At 35.4% G+C, this 13,320-nt stretch overlaps 1 long non-coding RNA gene across 1 annotated transcript; it reads right to left on the reverse strand.

Annotated features, from left to right (window-relative positions):
- Nucleotides 1-2,787: 2,787 nt before the first annotated feature.
- LOC125490270 lies at nt 2,788-3,989 on the reverse strand. The gene is made up of 3 exons (XR_007267583.1): nt 3,838-3,989; nt 3,656-3,710; nt 2,788-3,113 (listed from the first exon to the last, which is right to left on the reverse strand). It is a non-coding gene; the product is annotated as an uncharacterized LOC125490270 (long non-coding RNA).
- Nucleotides 3,990-13,320: the final 9,331 nt, after the last annotated feature.

Genomic DNA, 13,320 nt, shown 5'->3' on the forward strand with positions numbered 1-13,320 from the left:
CTAATTAGCATCACAGTTTGTAATATCAATCGTTATTTTAATTAAATACCGTAATTACACTAGTCTGCCTAGTGCCTACACATTTAAAATACGAGAACCTACTTTAAATACCCATCTATTAGATGTGGAATTCAATTTATTTATGCAATTCAACTCAGACATACTCATAATATCAATTTAATGCAAGAGTTGCAAGCGAAGTGGTGAGTTGAATAATATTTAAATTTATTATATATTTATATTAAATGATCTTCAAATCATTAATCGGATCATCAAATAAGTAAGTAAAGAAGTTCTTGCCGTGAATACTTATCTATTATACTGTCTGGGTATATTTTATTAATAACATAGGTTTTTTTTACTTGTAGATACGTTTTTTACTTGTTGATAAGATACGTTTTCTACTTAAAAATCGCGAACCACCAAGTTCTGTAGCTTTAAATAAAATCTATGCCAAAAATAGACTCAACCACCCATAGCTCCCTCCGAATATCCTATTTCTTTTCGGAAAAGGACCAAATCAGTGAATCATATATCCCGGTTTCGTATCCCAAACAAAAGATATGTCGGTGCCATCGACTGCCGAAGTTATCGGGACATCTTCGACTTAGAGTGTAATAACGTTACGGAAAGGATGCCAAGGGAACCGAAGAAACGATTTTACCATCTTCACAAGTATCTTAGCGCTGTGGAAGTGTGATTGTGGTGTAAAACGCGTATACAGACCTACCAAAATGTGATAAAATATTTAAAGGGTTTAAGGGTTTAAATTTAAGACTTTTAAAAATAAAAATTATTTCCTGGCGCAAAACAACCAAAAAATCTATATTAATAATATAAAATTAATACCTATTAATATATACAGGGTGTTGCAAAAAGGGTATACTAAGCCGAAACCTACATGTGCAGCATGGTACATATCTAAGCCCGAAACTAAAATCAGAATTTCAAAATTCGCGAAAAAAATTTATATTTTTTCATAGAAACTATGTTGGTTACGTGACTTTTTTACTATGGAGAACAACTTTTTTTTACCATTGTACCCTATTTGCAACACCCTGTATCTTATTTTTGGTTTCAAGCTTAAAATTTTGGCAAAAAAATTAAAAAAATACTTAAGTAAATATTAAATCTCTTAGAAATGGTTAAGTTTCGGATAATGCATTATAGGGTTCAATCGACTGGAAATGCCTTCCTCTATCACCTTCTGAAAGGATCAGGTCTACTTACTAATAACCCTGTATGTAAAGATAGTATATTTTTTTGTAAGATTCATTTGTACATTTTGTTTTTATTTTTTGGGTTATATGGATAATTTGTTTTTCTAGCTAAAAAAATCTCCTACATTTTTATCCAATAAATAAGTTTTTGGAACCAAAGCTAGATGACTACTTCACACAAAAGCCAAGTATGAATACATGAGCCACCTAACCACTCTCATACGTCCAGAGCATAAATCGTGAAGAATTCGTAAGCGAGATCGGAAGTGCACTCAGTATGCGCTCTACACATCCTGGGGGTTACTCTATACTGTCGAAAACGGAAAGAACGAGAGCTGTCGTACAATCGGCACGTTTGAAACAACGAGATAGAGTCGTGGCTCGCGCAGCAGTGCCGACGTTTCGTTTTTCGTGTTAGAGAGTGACTCCGCTGAGCACAAAGGCTTGCGGGTACCCCGCGAAGGGTCGAGGTAGCGTCTTAAGTAAAAACGTTCGTACTCAATTTGCATGAGAAGAACTGGGGCCTGCTACTGCAACCGTGTCGGCTGTAAGGCGTGTGCACATGGAGGTTACACTTTAATCTTGCCGAAGAACCGATATTTGCCGAAGAATGGTTCGAGTTCGCATAATCGCAATCTGTCGAGGGCAGATCCGCACAAAGGCTGAGTCATGTATCATGTAAACTTGACTTCAAGCCCCCTCTGTCAAAGAGACTTTGATCCACGATATCTGCATTTCTGGATAGACTCCATGTCAAAAAGATGCCTACAGCTATAGAACAACGCGAATTCGGCTGCACCCTTTCTACAGCAGAGCTAAACGTGGATTAAAATACTACTGATTATTGAAATAATATAATAAATTTATCGACAAATGAAGAGGTAGGTAGTTAGGTAGTTTTATAATATCTTAACATTTATAGGTACTATTTTAGTTAAGGTTTATTTGTCGTAGATCACATTTTATTCTGTTTTATCTAATAAATTTACAATGAAGAGTACTTATTTATTTTCTTCAAAATATTTTACGCTTTTAAAAAAACATGTAATTATAAATTAAGCTATCTGCCCGACTACTTGATTCCAAACTATTGTGTATGAGTCCTTAGGTTGAATTTTAAAATTCTCCTTTTATAACATTCCTGCGAAGCACGTGAAATTATTTCCCCTTTCCTGCATTGTGGCTCGTATGCAAAATGAAAAAGACATGAATTTGTTATATAATTAAAATATGAGCTCAAATTCGCTTTGTCTTTAATGAGAATTAAGGTTAATATGCTCCTTTGTGAGACTGCCTCGCCAGGTCGAGATTACAAATTATTTAAGTAATTATAAAATTTAATGTAATTTTAATTAAGTTAATTAATATAAGTAACGTGCATGTAACGGATCTTGCTGCTTTTACATAAAAGTTTTGTTTCGGTTCCATCAACTACGGAGATAACTGGATTCTTAATTGAGGACTATCCTTTATTGTATCTGGGTCTATGAAACAGTAGAACTGTTACTGACAAAAATATTAAAAATACAAATTAGCCATTTAATAGTTTAAAAAAAAGATAGATAGGTAGATAGGACATTCTTTATTTGTTCACACACACACATTAACAAAACTTACTTAACTTATATACTAACACATAATTATTTACCAACAAAAATGGCTGTCTTATCACTTAAAGCGGTTTTATCAAGACAGCCTTAGGGTACAATGGTATACATGATCAAAAAGGCGTCAAGTTAAATATTACAACTTTATCTTAATTCTATGGCCAATTAGGGTTTATTCCACTTTGCTCCGAGTAGCAGCGTCCAGGTGGGTTCCCAGCGGCGAGGCACTCCTCGACACCGCGCCTGCCACTAGTGGTCGTGCGGCCGTAGTTCGTGCTACCCGGCACTGTAACCAAGATATTTTTACTATACACTCACGAGCAATGAAAGTGTCAGTGACAATTACTCCTAAACGGAAAAGACTAGCTCAATGACGTCGGCGTCGTCGTCTGCAATATTGAAGTACATTTACTGCCAGTTTCTATAACTCTATCTTTCCATAACTGGTAAGTAGTTACTACCATACGATTTTGACATAATCAAAAGTAACAATCTGTCAACATCGTATGAAAGTAACTACCAGTTATGGATAGATAGAGTTATAGAAATCGGCAGTTCACAGCATAATATAATATTACCAACTGAAAAAGTAAATATTTTAATCAAATTCTTAATTTAATTTAGAAAAAATGGGTCATTTGAGTGAGTGTATTAATTTATTTCACAATCTTACGTAATAAATAATTTATAATGTATAATCAGGTGGACGATAAAAGCGTTATGTACCTGTCAAACTGTAGGAGGTTCAGGAAAAGCATAAAAAATAAGAAAATGATTTATAACATTATGAACTACCTACGTATTTTAAGGACAAAATATTTGACTTACAGTGATCAACGCTCCTTGTTGAACGTGAAAATGTCTTTGTTTCTTTCATCGTATTCTAAAAAACAACATATAAAATTAAACAATATTTTAACTATTAAAATCATACCTTGGTACTTAGTACTTACTTACATGTAAATAAATAATGGTAAACAACTTGAAAAGTACCAAATATCAATTCTTACCGATGTTTGAGAGAGGGCACCAAATTCCAATAACGCACAAATAAATATTATTAACATCGGTATTTTCATACTGAACTTTTTATTTACACAACTGAAAATTTAAACAGAATAGACATGTGTTCAAGATGGTATCTTTATATGAATTAAATAATTTTAGCACCTATACCTAATATACCGAAATGTACCGATATTTGATAAATATCTAATAACTTAAATAAATATTTTTGTTCTGTGTAACATACCAATTCAGCAGCCCTGTGATTGGCTGTTACTGAGCGGGAATTACGTTCATACTTTGGTATATTTTCCAAATAAGAAACGGGTATAATGTACTCGTATATCAAGTAATTGGTACATTATAATTATAATTACTTACAATAAACTGCTCAATTGTACCTAGGCGCGCGTAACGCCAAAAATTCGGTAATCTTAGCACAAAACTGTCATACCAATTAGGTATATTTTAATATTCAATGAACTAGATGGAGTGTCAGTGCAAAAGAAACATATCGACAAATAACACCCCACTTCTACCACTTCTGATTTGTAACATTATTCATTGGTAAGTACAATGCATGTCATGCAATATGCGGTTTTTGTATATGACACGACATACCTTCTTGTTCGTATATTGTTAATCTAAGACCTTGATTCACAATTATGTCGATTCTGAAGGCAGAAATTCTAATTTTAGTGCTGTCAAAACCTTAATTTCTTTGTTTAAAATTCGACTCTATGATTGTTTCCGTAAATGTCATTTTATGCTAGCAATTTTTTTAGTTTGACAGCGTTAAAATAGAATTTCTGCCTTTAGAATCGGCATCAATGATGTCGATTCTGAAGAAAGAAATTCTAAATTTAGTGCTGTCAAAACCTTAATTTCTTTGTTTAAAATTCGACTCTATGATTGTTTCCGTAAATGTCATTTTATGCTAGCAAATTTTTTAGTTTGACAGCGTTAAAATTAGAATTTCTGCCTTCAGAATCGACATCAATGTCTGGTTAGTTAGGCTACCTGTTAGATAAAATACATGCTGTCACTGTCCAAAAAATTATAACAGGGAGTGTCGCATGTCAGTTTTTTATCTTACAGGTAGTCACTAAACCAGGGCCTAAGACCGCTACAAAGATGGTAATTCATACGTAAAAATATTATATGAGTGTGACATTTACGTCTAATTCAACGGTGAAATTTGCGACATCGTAAAAACTTACTCAATCTTACTTTTACCATTTCAACAGATTATGGACCATTCACACTTTTGATTACAGTTAGCAAATACTTTACGACGACGGAATGAGCCTATAAAGGGTAACACAGCCTCGTTGCGAAGGTGACATACAACCTTAACTTATTACGATCTAACCGGAGATTGCAAATACTGAAATTCTCTATTTATTCTGGAAGCCAGATTTATACAACTTTTATCAAAGGAGTTAAAGTAGAATTCTGTGCAATTTTATAAATCATTGCTACACTTTGTTTCTAGATAGACGATAGACGCGCATCCTTAATGTGCTGATAACTGGGAGTTATTTAAGACCATGGTCGAAACTCATAACAAGGTACTAATGAGTACGCAATATTCATGCATCGACTGGTAACAAGCCTCACATAGAACACTATAACATTAATAGACCACTCTCAGGTCACAGCCAATCTACCGAGTTATGATTAGGCTATGAGCAAATCACCGTTAAACTTTGATCAACTTTAACATTTAACTCCTGGGATACCAGACGAAAAGAGAGAGTAGGGTCTGTAGGCGCCATCGTAGAACTTACAATAAATACCCACGATGGATTACTGAAATCTTTCTAATTCAAATCTTAATGGGTATCTATTGTTCAACTCACAAAATTTTCAAATTTACTTGTGTTTTGTAAGAATTAATGAGTTTCTTGAACCGTTGCGGCGACGAACACGCCTATTCACCAAGTTTGCTCAATCTTCGGGCTGTCTATTGTCAAAACTCGTTCGTTTGGATTGTGGGCGGTGTAATTTAGACTTTATCAGCTGAAGGGATTTTCGTTGGAATAAGGATTAAAAATATCCCATTCCACTGCTCCAACTTGGCTTGGCTTTTAACAAAATCCTTCGCATGTTGTCGGACTATAAAATTACGTAATTAATAACCTCAAGTCGAGTCGTTTACTAGCTTTCTACTTCGATTTAAACGTTAGCCACGTCTTGGCCATTACGGGACCCTACATTGTAATTTCAGTGACCATAAGATTTTATCTTTGCCAATTATGGCCTATTGAGCATAATGGCTTTATAGTAAATCTTGAGCTTGCACGACACCATTTTCAAGTGCAATCGCTAATTAAGAATATCGAATTTTCGATTTTATATTATTTTTCTGCTGCGTATCATGAGTCTTATGGTAACTTTTTTTAAGTAAGGCCAATTTTTGATAAGTATCAAAAAGACAAGTCAAGTCTTGATAAGTGACAATGATTCGGAACAATTTACGATTTAAAATTTTCCCTAAACATGATTGTTTGATACAAGTACAAATCAAATACTTATGTACCAAGTAAATATTTTTACAAGTGTTTTTATATATTCCAAGTGGAAAATGAACTTTATTTACTAAGCGAGATTTTAATCATAGCCTCTAGTAATAAATCTAAATGATGGTAACATCATTGAGTGTTTTATTTCGTGATACATTTAAACAAACATGCCATGTTTCAATTTACATGACCTGGTTAAAAACAAATTAATTTTATAGGTACCTACAAGTTGTTCTGATTCCAGAAATACCATAATAATATATTTGTCCTTTATTTTCTTTGTTCCATTAATAATTACATTACACAGGTGCAAAATGCTTCCGTTTAACAATTTAGCTATTTTGTTGGTTAGTTTTTACCCGACTTCCGAAGGAGAAGGGTTTTTTCAATTAGTTAAGTTAATGTTGGCAGCACTATAAAGCAAAACGAAATTGACGGGTGTTTTATGAAAACTACACATATAATAATATGTAATACAAAGAGAATAAAGTATATAGGGTTATTAAATTGTTAAACTACCTCTACTTACTACACGGTTGTCAAAGTCTAACGAAGACTTTGCTCCGAGTCTGAAATCGACAGCAATCTTTGTGGCAAAAGGAAACTTTCGTCCAATAAATTTGCCATGCTCAAACAAGTTGTAAAGACAAAGTTAAGTAAGTTCCTCGAAACCCTCACAGCACTATTTCGTATTGATTCAATGATATTCTCGTCGTAACATCTACTCATTATACGGCTTTTTTTTACCAACTTAGTACCTACCTACCTACCTACTTCTCTGAAATGTTGTATTTACCAAATTAGTCAATGAGGTAGGTACTAAGCTATACAACTATTATCTACAAAGGATGTTGTTTTACTATTGAGTGCATACACGTGCAATTTATAAATCCAATATCATATAATTTTGTCATTATGTATATGTGAAATGCATTGAAAATGCCGTTTTAAAATTATTTTTTCCCACCGATTTTTGGTGGCGGACTTATCGCTAAAAGCGATTTAAAAAAGACACCATGTTTTTGATATTTGTTTATCAAATGTAACATACGGAAACGCCGCATAAAACATATCAGAACAACAATTAATTACTTACCAACACAAATTTTGCGTGAAACAACTTATTTTTCTAAATGTACCTAATTGGTTTTTTTTATTTAAAAAAAACCCATGCTTCCGTTCTCCAGGCACTAAAGAAAATAAGTTTAAGTTTACTAAACCCGTTGTCCTGTATTTGTATCGCCGGCGCCGGGAGGCCGCGGTGCGGTCTTGGTACATTTGCCTGATTACTTACTTACCGGATTAAATAAATAAAAAGTATTGGTAAAAGCAGCTACCTAATGGACACCTCTTATTCGCTATATAGTTTTATTCAATTTCCGTATGCTGTAACGGAATTTAACACATACGAATATAATATAGTACAAGTTATTATCAGGGTATACCTAATTCTAATTCTGTAACGCAGGCAGGCCTGAAAACTTGTGTTACAATGTGACAGCAATATAGTATACTTACCACATAATATAATTTTTACATACCTTTAATGGACTTAGGTACGATTATTTACCTAAATTAATCATTACTACAAATATTTTGTATAAAGATTTCAAACCGGCTACTTCCGATCGCACGCACTGCCTTGCGAATTCTGTAAAATCAGACATCTCACTTCGATCTTCTTTCTCCCTTCACCTTTCACTGTGTATATGTCATCCCATACATTATTTGTCAAAATCTCTAATTTCGATTTGTCAATTTGAAAACTCACTCCGGATTCTGAATCGAGTTTTGACAATTAGCTTTATAGAATCGCAATACTGAACAGAAAACTCTTCCTCACTTCCATAATATAGTGCCACAAACTTATCTGTTCCGGTGAGAGCGAACTAAATTGGTCCATACCTCATTACTTACTAAATGAATTTCATATTGACATAGATTATATGGACCAATTTAGTTCGCTCTCACCGGAACAGATAAGTTTGTGGCACTATACACATTTAGAGCTGTCAGCGACGGCGCACATAGTGACAAATCAATGGCCTATCAGCAGTTGAACGACACGCGGCGCGGTTCGAGGCCGGATCCTGTTCGCAGATGTTTGCTTAGGACGTCGCCGTCTTCGTCCCGGGCAAATATTTGCCAAGTTTGATGACAAAATGGATGTCATTCAAGTCCATGTAGCTGCATTGATTTGTTGCTAAAAGCGTACAATGTTGCTTTTAGCGAAGAAAAGGAACAGCTGTTGACGCTGAAAGGACATTCTGATACGATAACGAATTGAACGAGAAAATAATATTATGTAGCAATGTGAAACTACTTTTGAAATACGTAAGTGTGTATGAAACTACCTATATAATATGAATGAAATCGTGTTTTTTTTTTTGCAAATACAAAAACTACTTAAAAGTTATGGATAGTGATGTGTAAGCATCTACAGTTCGGCGATGCAAATGAAGCATGTATATTTTATAATATTGATATTTTGGAAAATATACACCTAGTACGTACCTAGTTCCACAAAGAGCGTCTGAGTGGCTGATTTACATGACAAAGCGTCCATTGAACCCTCGAAGGTATTTCAACACAGTTTCTGCAGACGAATGCTAAAGATGAAAAATTGCTTTCCGATTCTCTACCGATTCATATCTGAATATCCTGCACGTTTTATCCGATTTTCGTAGCGTTTTATTACTGTGTGCTCAAGTTTGCTTAACATTTGAATTTATTTGAATAATTCGATACATATTTCATGCGAAAATAAACGTTGTTTAAAAATAGAAAGTAAGTGGAGAGTGCTTCCATTTTATCGTCTTAATAGCTTTTATTGTTAGCCGTTGTTGTGAGTAGGTACTGATTCAAATTAATATTTTAACTAGCGATCAGTACCTATGTCTTTATTATTTAGTAAATTGTACTAACGAGTAAGTATAATATATGTAACTACTTACCTAAACTATAAAACCACGAAGTAGATACCTGTTGGTGATGGTGATGGACATTTTAATGGAAAAATAAACAAAAAATACACTTGCAAACACAACATGAAAGTGTTGTTCCTCGGGAGAGGCCTACATCCAGCAGAGAAGGACTGCAGGCTGATGATGTCGATGAATACCTAACTATAAGTACTTATACTTATTGAATTTCCACATAATTTTGCAACTCCCGAATACGGATTCAGTGCAATTTCCCGGACCCATTGCAGGCAACTCCCGTGCGAGCCAGTGAGCAATATGCAAAGCGTATTTTTGCGGTTCACCAGTGTTCTATGCCGATGACACCGTTCTCAAACGAGCCCGAACGCGCTTTAATTCCACTGAAATAACTGATCAAATTGGTGATAATGTTCCATTAATGAAACGAAATGAAATCGTATTCAATTCCATAAATGTAGCTTTTCATAAATATTAATTAAGGTGTTCGGTAATTTTATGTTTTACTAACTTAATTACGATTATTATAGGTATTCTTTGAAATATTATCACTGTTCTGCAATTTTACTATTTTTAGACTTTATATTAATTAAAAAATATTACCTTTCATCTGCTATTGATTTGAGGTATCCCATTCATAAATCGAAGCCTACGTGATACTAAGTCCTCAGTTCGCAATGCTCTTGGCAAAATTAACAAATGTATCACAGTAATAGCCTAATAAATCTATAGATAGTGATCACTGCACCTCGCTGCCAGGTCATGCGGTCAGTTATAGCCGCTGGACAACGGAAAATGGGATAAGGCACACGTTTGTAGGCACAGAATCGGCAATCCCGTTCTTCTTCTTATACCCTGATACATGCTGAGTATTACAATTAAATGTCTGCCAAACTGTGAAAACAGTTTGTTGTCAGATTGCACCTAGAGTGGCGAGGTAGTATCCTCGGCTGATCCTCGGCCAATGAACGGCTAGCAATTGAATCTGTGCTTGGGTGATGATACGTTATGCGTATCCTCTATCTACTCGGTAGGTGTAATCAGGGTTTTAGCGCGTCGATAAACACAAAAGCTGGACTACGGTTTGCTGTGACAGAACTATCATTGGAGAGGTTCCGAATTCAATTTGAGTATTGGTCACGAATGTTAAAACGTAAATAGGTATGTATATGCTGTACAAAGAATTTTGACGCGAAGCGGCTTTCTATTTGAGCTCGGAAGATTTGCCCAAAACCTTAACGTGAGTACAAAATGAACAGCGAAAGCTGTTTTAACTGCAATCGCGAAAATATACTGTTAATTATATATACCAATATATGTTTGTTAATAATAAATAATAATAATAAAAATAATACAAGTAGAAACATAAACAAAACTATTCATATTTTTTATTTTACATTATTTATAGTTGTCTTGTCTCTACTGAGGAAGGGTCCAGTAGGGTAAGTAGTATTTTTTCCAGTGTCACTTCTCACATTATCCTTATCCTGAGGTAATAGCCCCTGTACTGCGGTTTTGCCCCACTTTCGTGTATCCAAAATGTATTGTGTGTGGATGAAATTATAGCTCAACGCAGCTAGGTTTTCAGCTAAAAGTCCTGCCCCTGACACACTGTCATGAATACGAAATGTTGCTCCACCAACTTAACTGTTTATATTATACAGAGATGAGCCAGATTTTGACACGGAAAATGTAGATTTATAAGAGAGTTGCAATCTGCCGGTGGGTGGTGGTGAAGTCTATTTAGAGGTTTCATATTTATAAATATAATTTTACAATTCTTATGAGAGTATATTGAAAAAAAAACACACACTCACGCCTTGTACTAATGTACTCCCTTGCGGAGTAGGCAGAGGTGCATTGCTGCACCCACTTTTCGCCAAAGTGTTATGTTAGTCCCAATGTAATAGGGGGCGGGCCTATTGCCATTTTTTACGGGCACATCTAAGACCCGAGAACAAATATCTTTGTTTAAACAAATATCTGCCCCAGCCGGGAATCGAACCCGGGGCCTTCGGCTCAGTAGTCAGGGTCACTAACCACTTCGCCATTCGGTCGTCATATATTGAAAGTACCTTAAAAAGTAACTAGAATTGCTACAACTGCTGTTGAAATTGTTGCAGTAATGCACCTATGCCTACTATTAAATAATCATAAAATATGGTATACGAATACTATGATAGGTAGCTTACCAGACACTTATCAGAGGTTGTTATAAACGCACGCACTTATAATATGTATAATCTTAAGAGAATTTTACAATAACTTCCGAGTCCTAAAACAACACAGCAGTCCGCACTATCTACGAATCTTAGCATTAACTCTAATTAACATAGTATGTTAATACTAATTCCTATTAGTTAGCGAGGTATTGTTACAGCTTGTCCCTCCAGCTTCATTAACTAATGACAAATTATGTGCAATCTATTAATGATTTGTGCGCGGCGTTAGTGGCCACTGTTATATACCTAGTGGCGACTGTTATATAGCTAGCGGCCATTACACTGTCTTCATATTGTCGTTTCGTATGATTTATGGGATACAGTAACTGCTTGGTTGCATATCTGTGCAACTATTCGTGTAAGATATTCTGGAGATAGTTGATAACTTTTTTGACATGTAAAAAGTCTGAGTTTGCGGCCTCGAAACGTCTTTATTTTACCCTATTGGGTAAAATAAAGAATTCAAGCCATTTTCTGAAATTTAAATTACTAGGTATACACTTTTCACAATAACACTTTGTTTTTCAATCACTCAATAGGAATAAGAGCGGTGGTAGCTCAGTCGGGTAAGCGCCCGCTTCTCACGCCAGAGATGCGGGTTCGAATCCCGGCGCTGACATGTACCAATGAGTTCTTTTCTGAATTTAAGTACAATGTATACCATCGCTCTTACGGTGAAGGAAAACATCGTGAGGAAACCTGCATATCTAGACTTAGCACATCTAGATATGTGAACCCACCAACCCGCAGTGGACCAGCGTGTTGGGAAATGGTCCAAGCTTAGGAAGGCAGTTTAGACCTAGGGCAGTGTTTTTCAACCTGTGGGTCGCGACCCCCTGGGGGGTCGCGAAGCTTCTGTAGGGGGTCGCCAGAGGTCGAAAAATCTGGATACTTTAGTAAAAAAAACCATAAAGACAAATAATTTAATTAAAATTTATTTATGATATATATAGATCAGCGATCATATAAGCATTTTACTCCATCCTTGCGAGCATGGATTTTTATACCAAACTACTAATAAATCTGGCCAAAATTTGTAGTTTTCCCGAGAAATATTTTGTTGATACCTACATACAGAAGAAGAATATAATTAGCTCGAGTCTATATATACTTCATCTTGCCTCCCACCGTAAATTATTAAATTAGAGAAGGTTTTTTTTATTGATTCAGGTCATGTTTGCTTCCAATGAGTGCAGAAAATAACCGACATCGCTGTCAAAATATGCAAGGCTGGTCATATCTGCCGAAGAACCGATAACCGTTGGGGTAGACGAGTTCTCGAGTGGAGTCCACGAATAGGCAAACGCAGCGTGGGACGCCCTCCTGCCCGCTGGACTGACGACCTTAGGCGGGTAGCCGGTAGTGGTTGAATGAGGAAGGCCGAGGACCGAGTGTTGTGGCGCTCCTTGGGAGAGGCCTATGTCCAGCAGTGGATGATTATTGGCTGATGATGAATGGTTTTCAAAATTACGTCTAAATTAACAATTCTTCTCAGATTTAAATTATATAGGGTGTTGCAAAAAGGGTATTTTTCGCGAGTTTGGAAATTCTGATTTCATTTTCGGGCTTATACCATGATGCACATGTAGGTTTCGGCTTAGTATACCCTTTTTGCAACACCCTGTATTTAACATAACTAATAAGATATTTTGACTATATTTAGGACCTTTTAAATGGTAGCCAATAAATCAAAACCCAAAAAAAAATCTACTATCTACATCTTAAAAAACCGAATGGTCAAGGGGGTCGCGAAATATTTTTTAATACCAGGGGGGTCGCGTCATGAAAAAGGTTGAAAAACA

Source organism: Plutella xylostella, chromosome 22 (genome assembly GCF_932276165.1).
Source record: "Plutella xylostella chromosome 22, ilPluXylo3.1, whole genome shotgun sequence".
NCBI classification, from domain to species: Eukaryota; Metazoa; Arthropoda; class Insecta; order Lepidoptera; family Plutellidae; genus Plutella; species Plutella xylostella.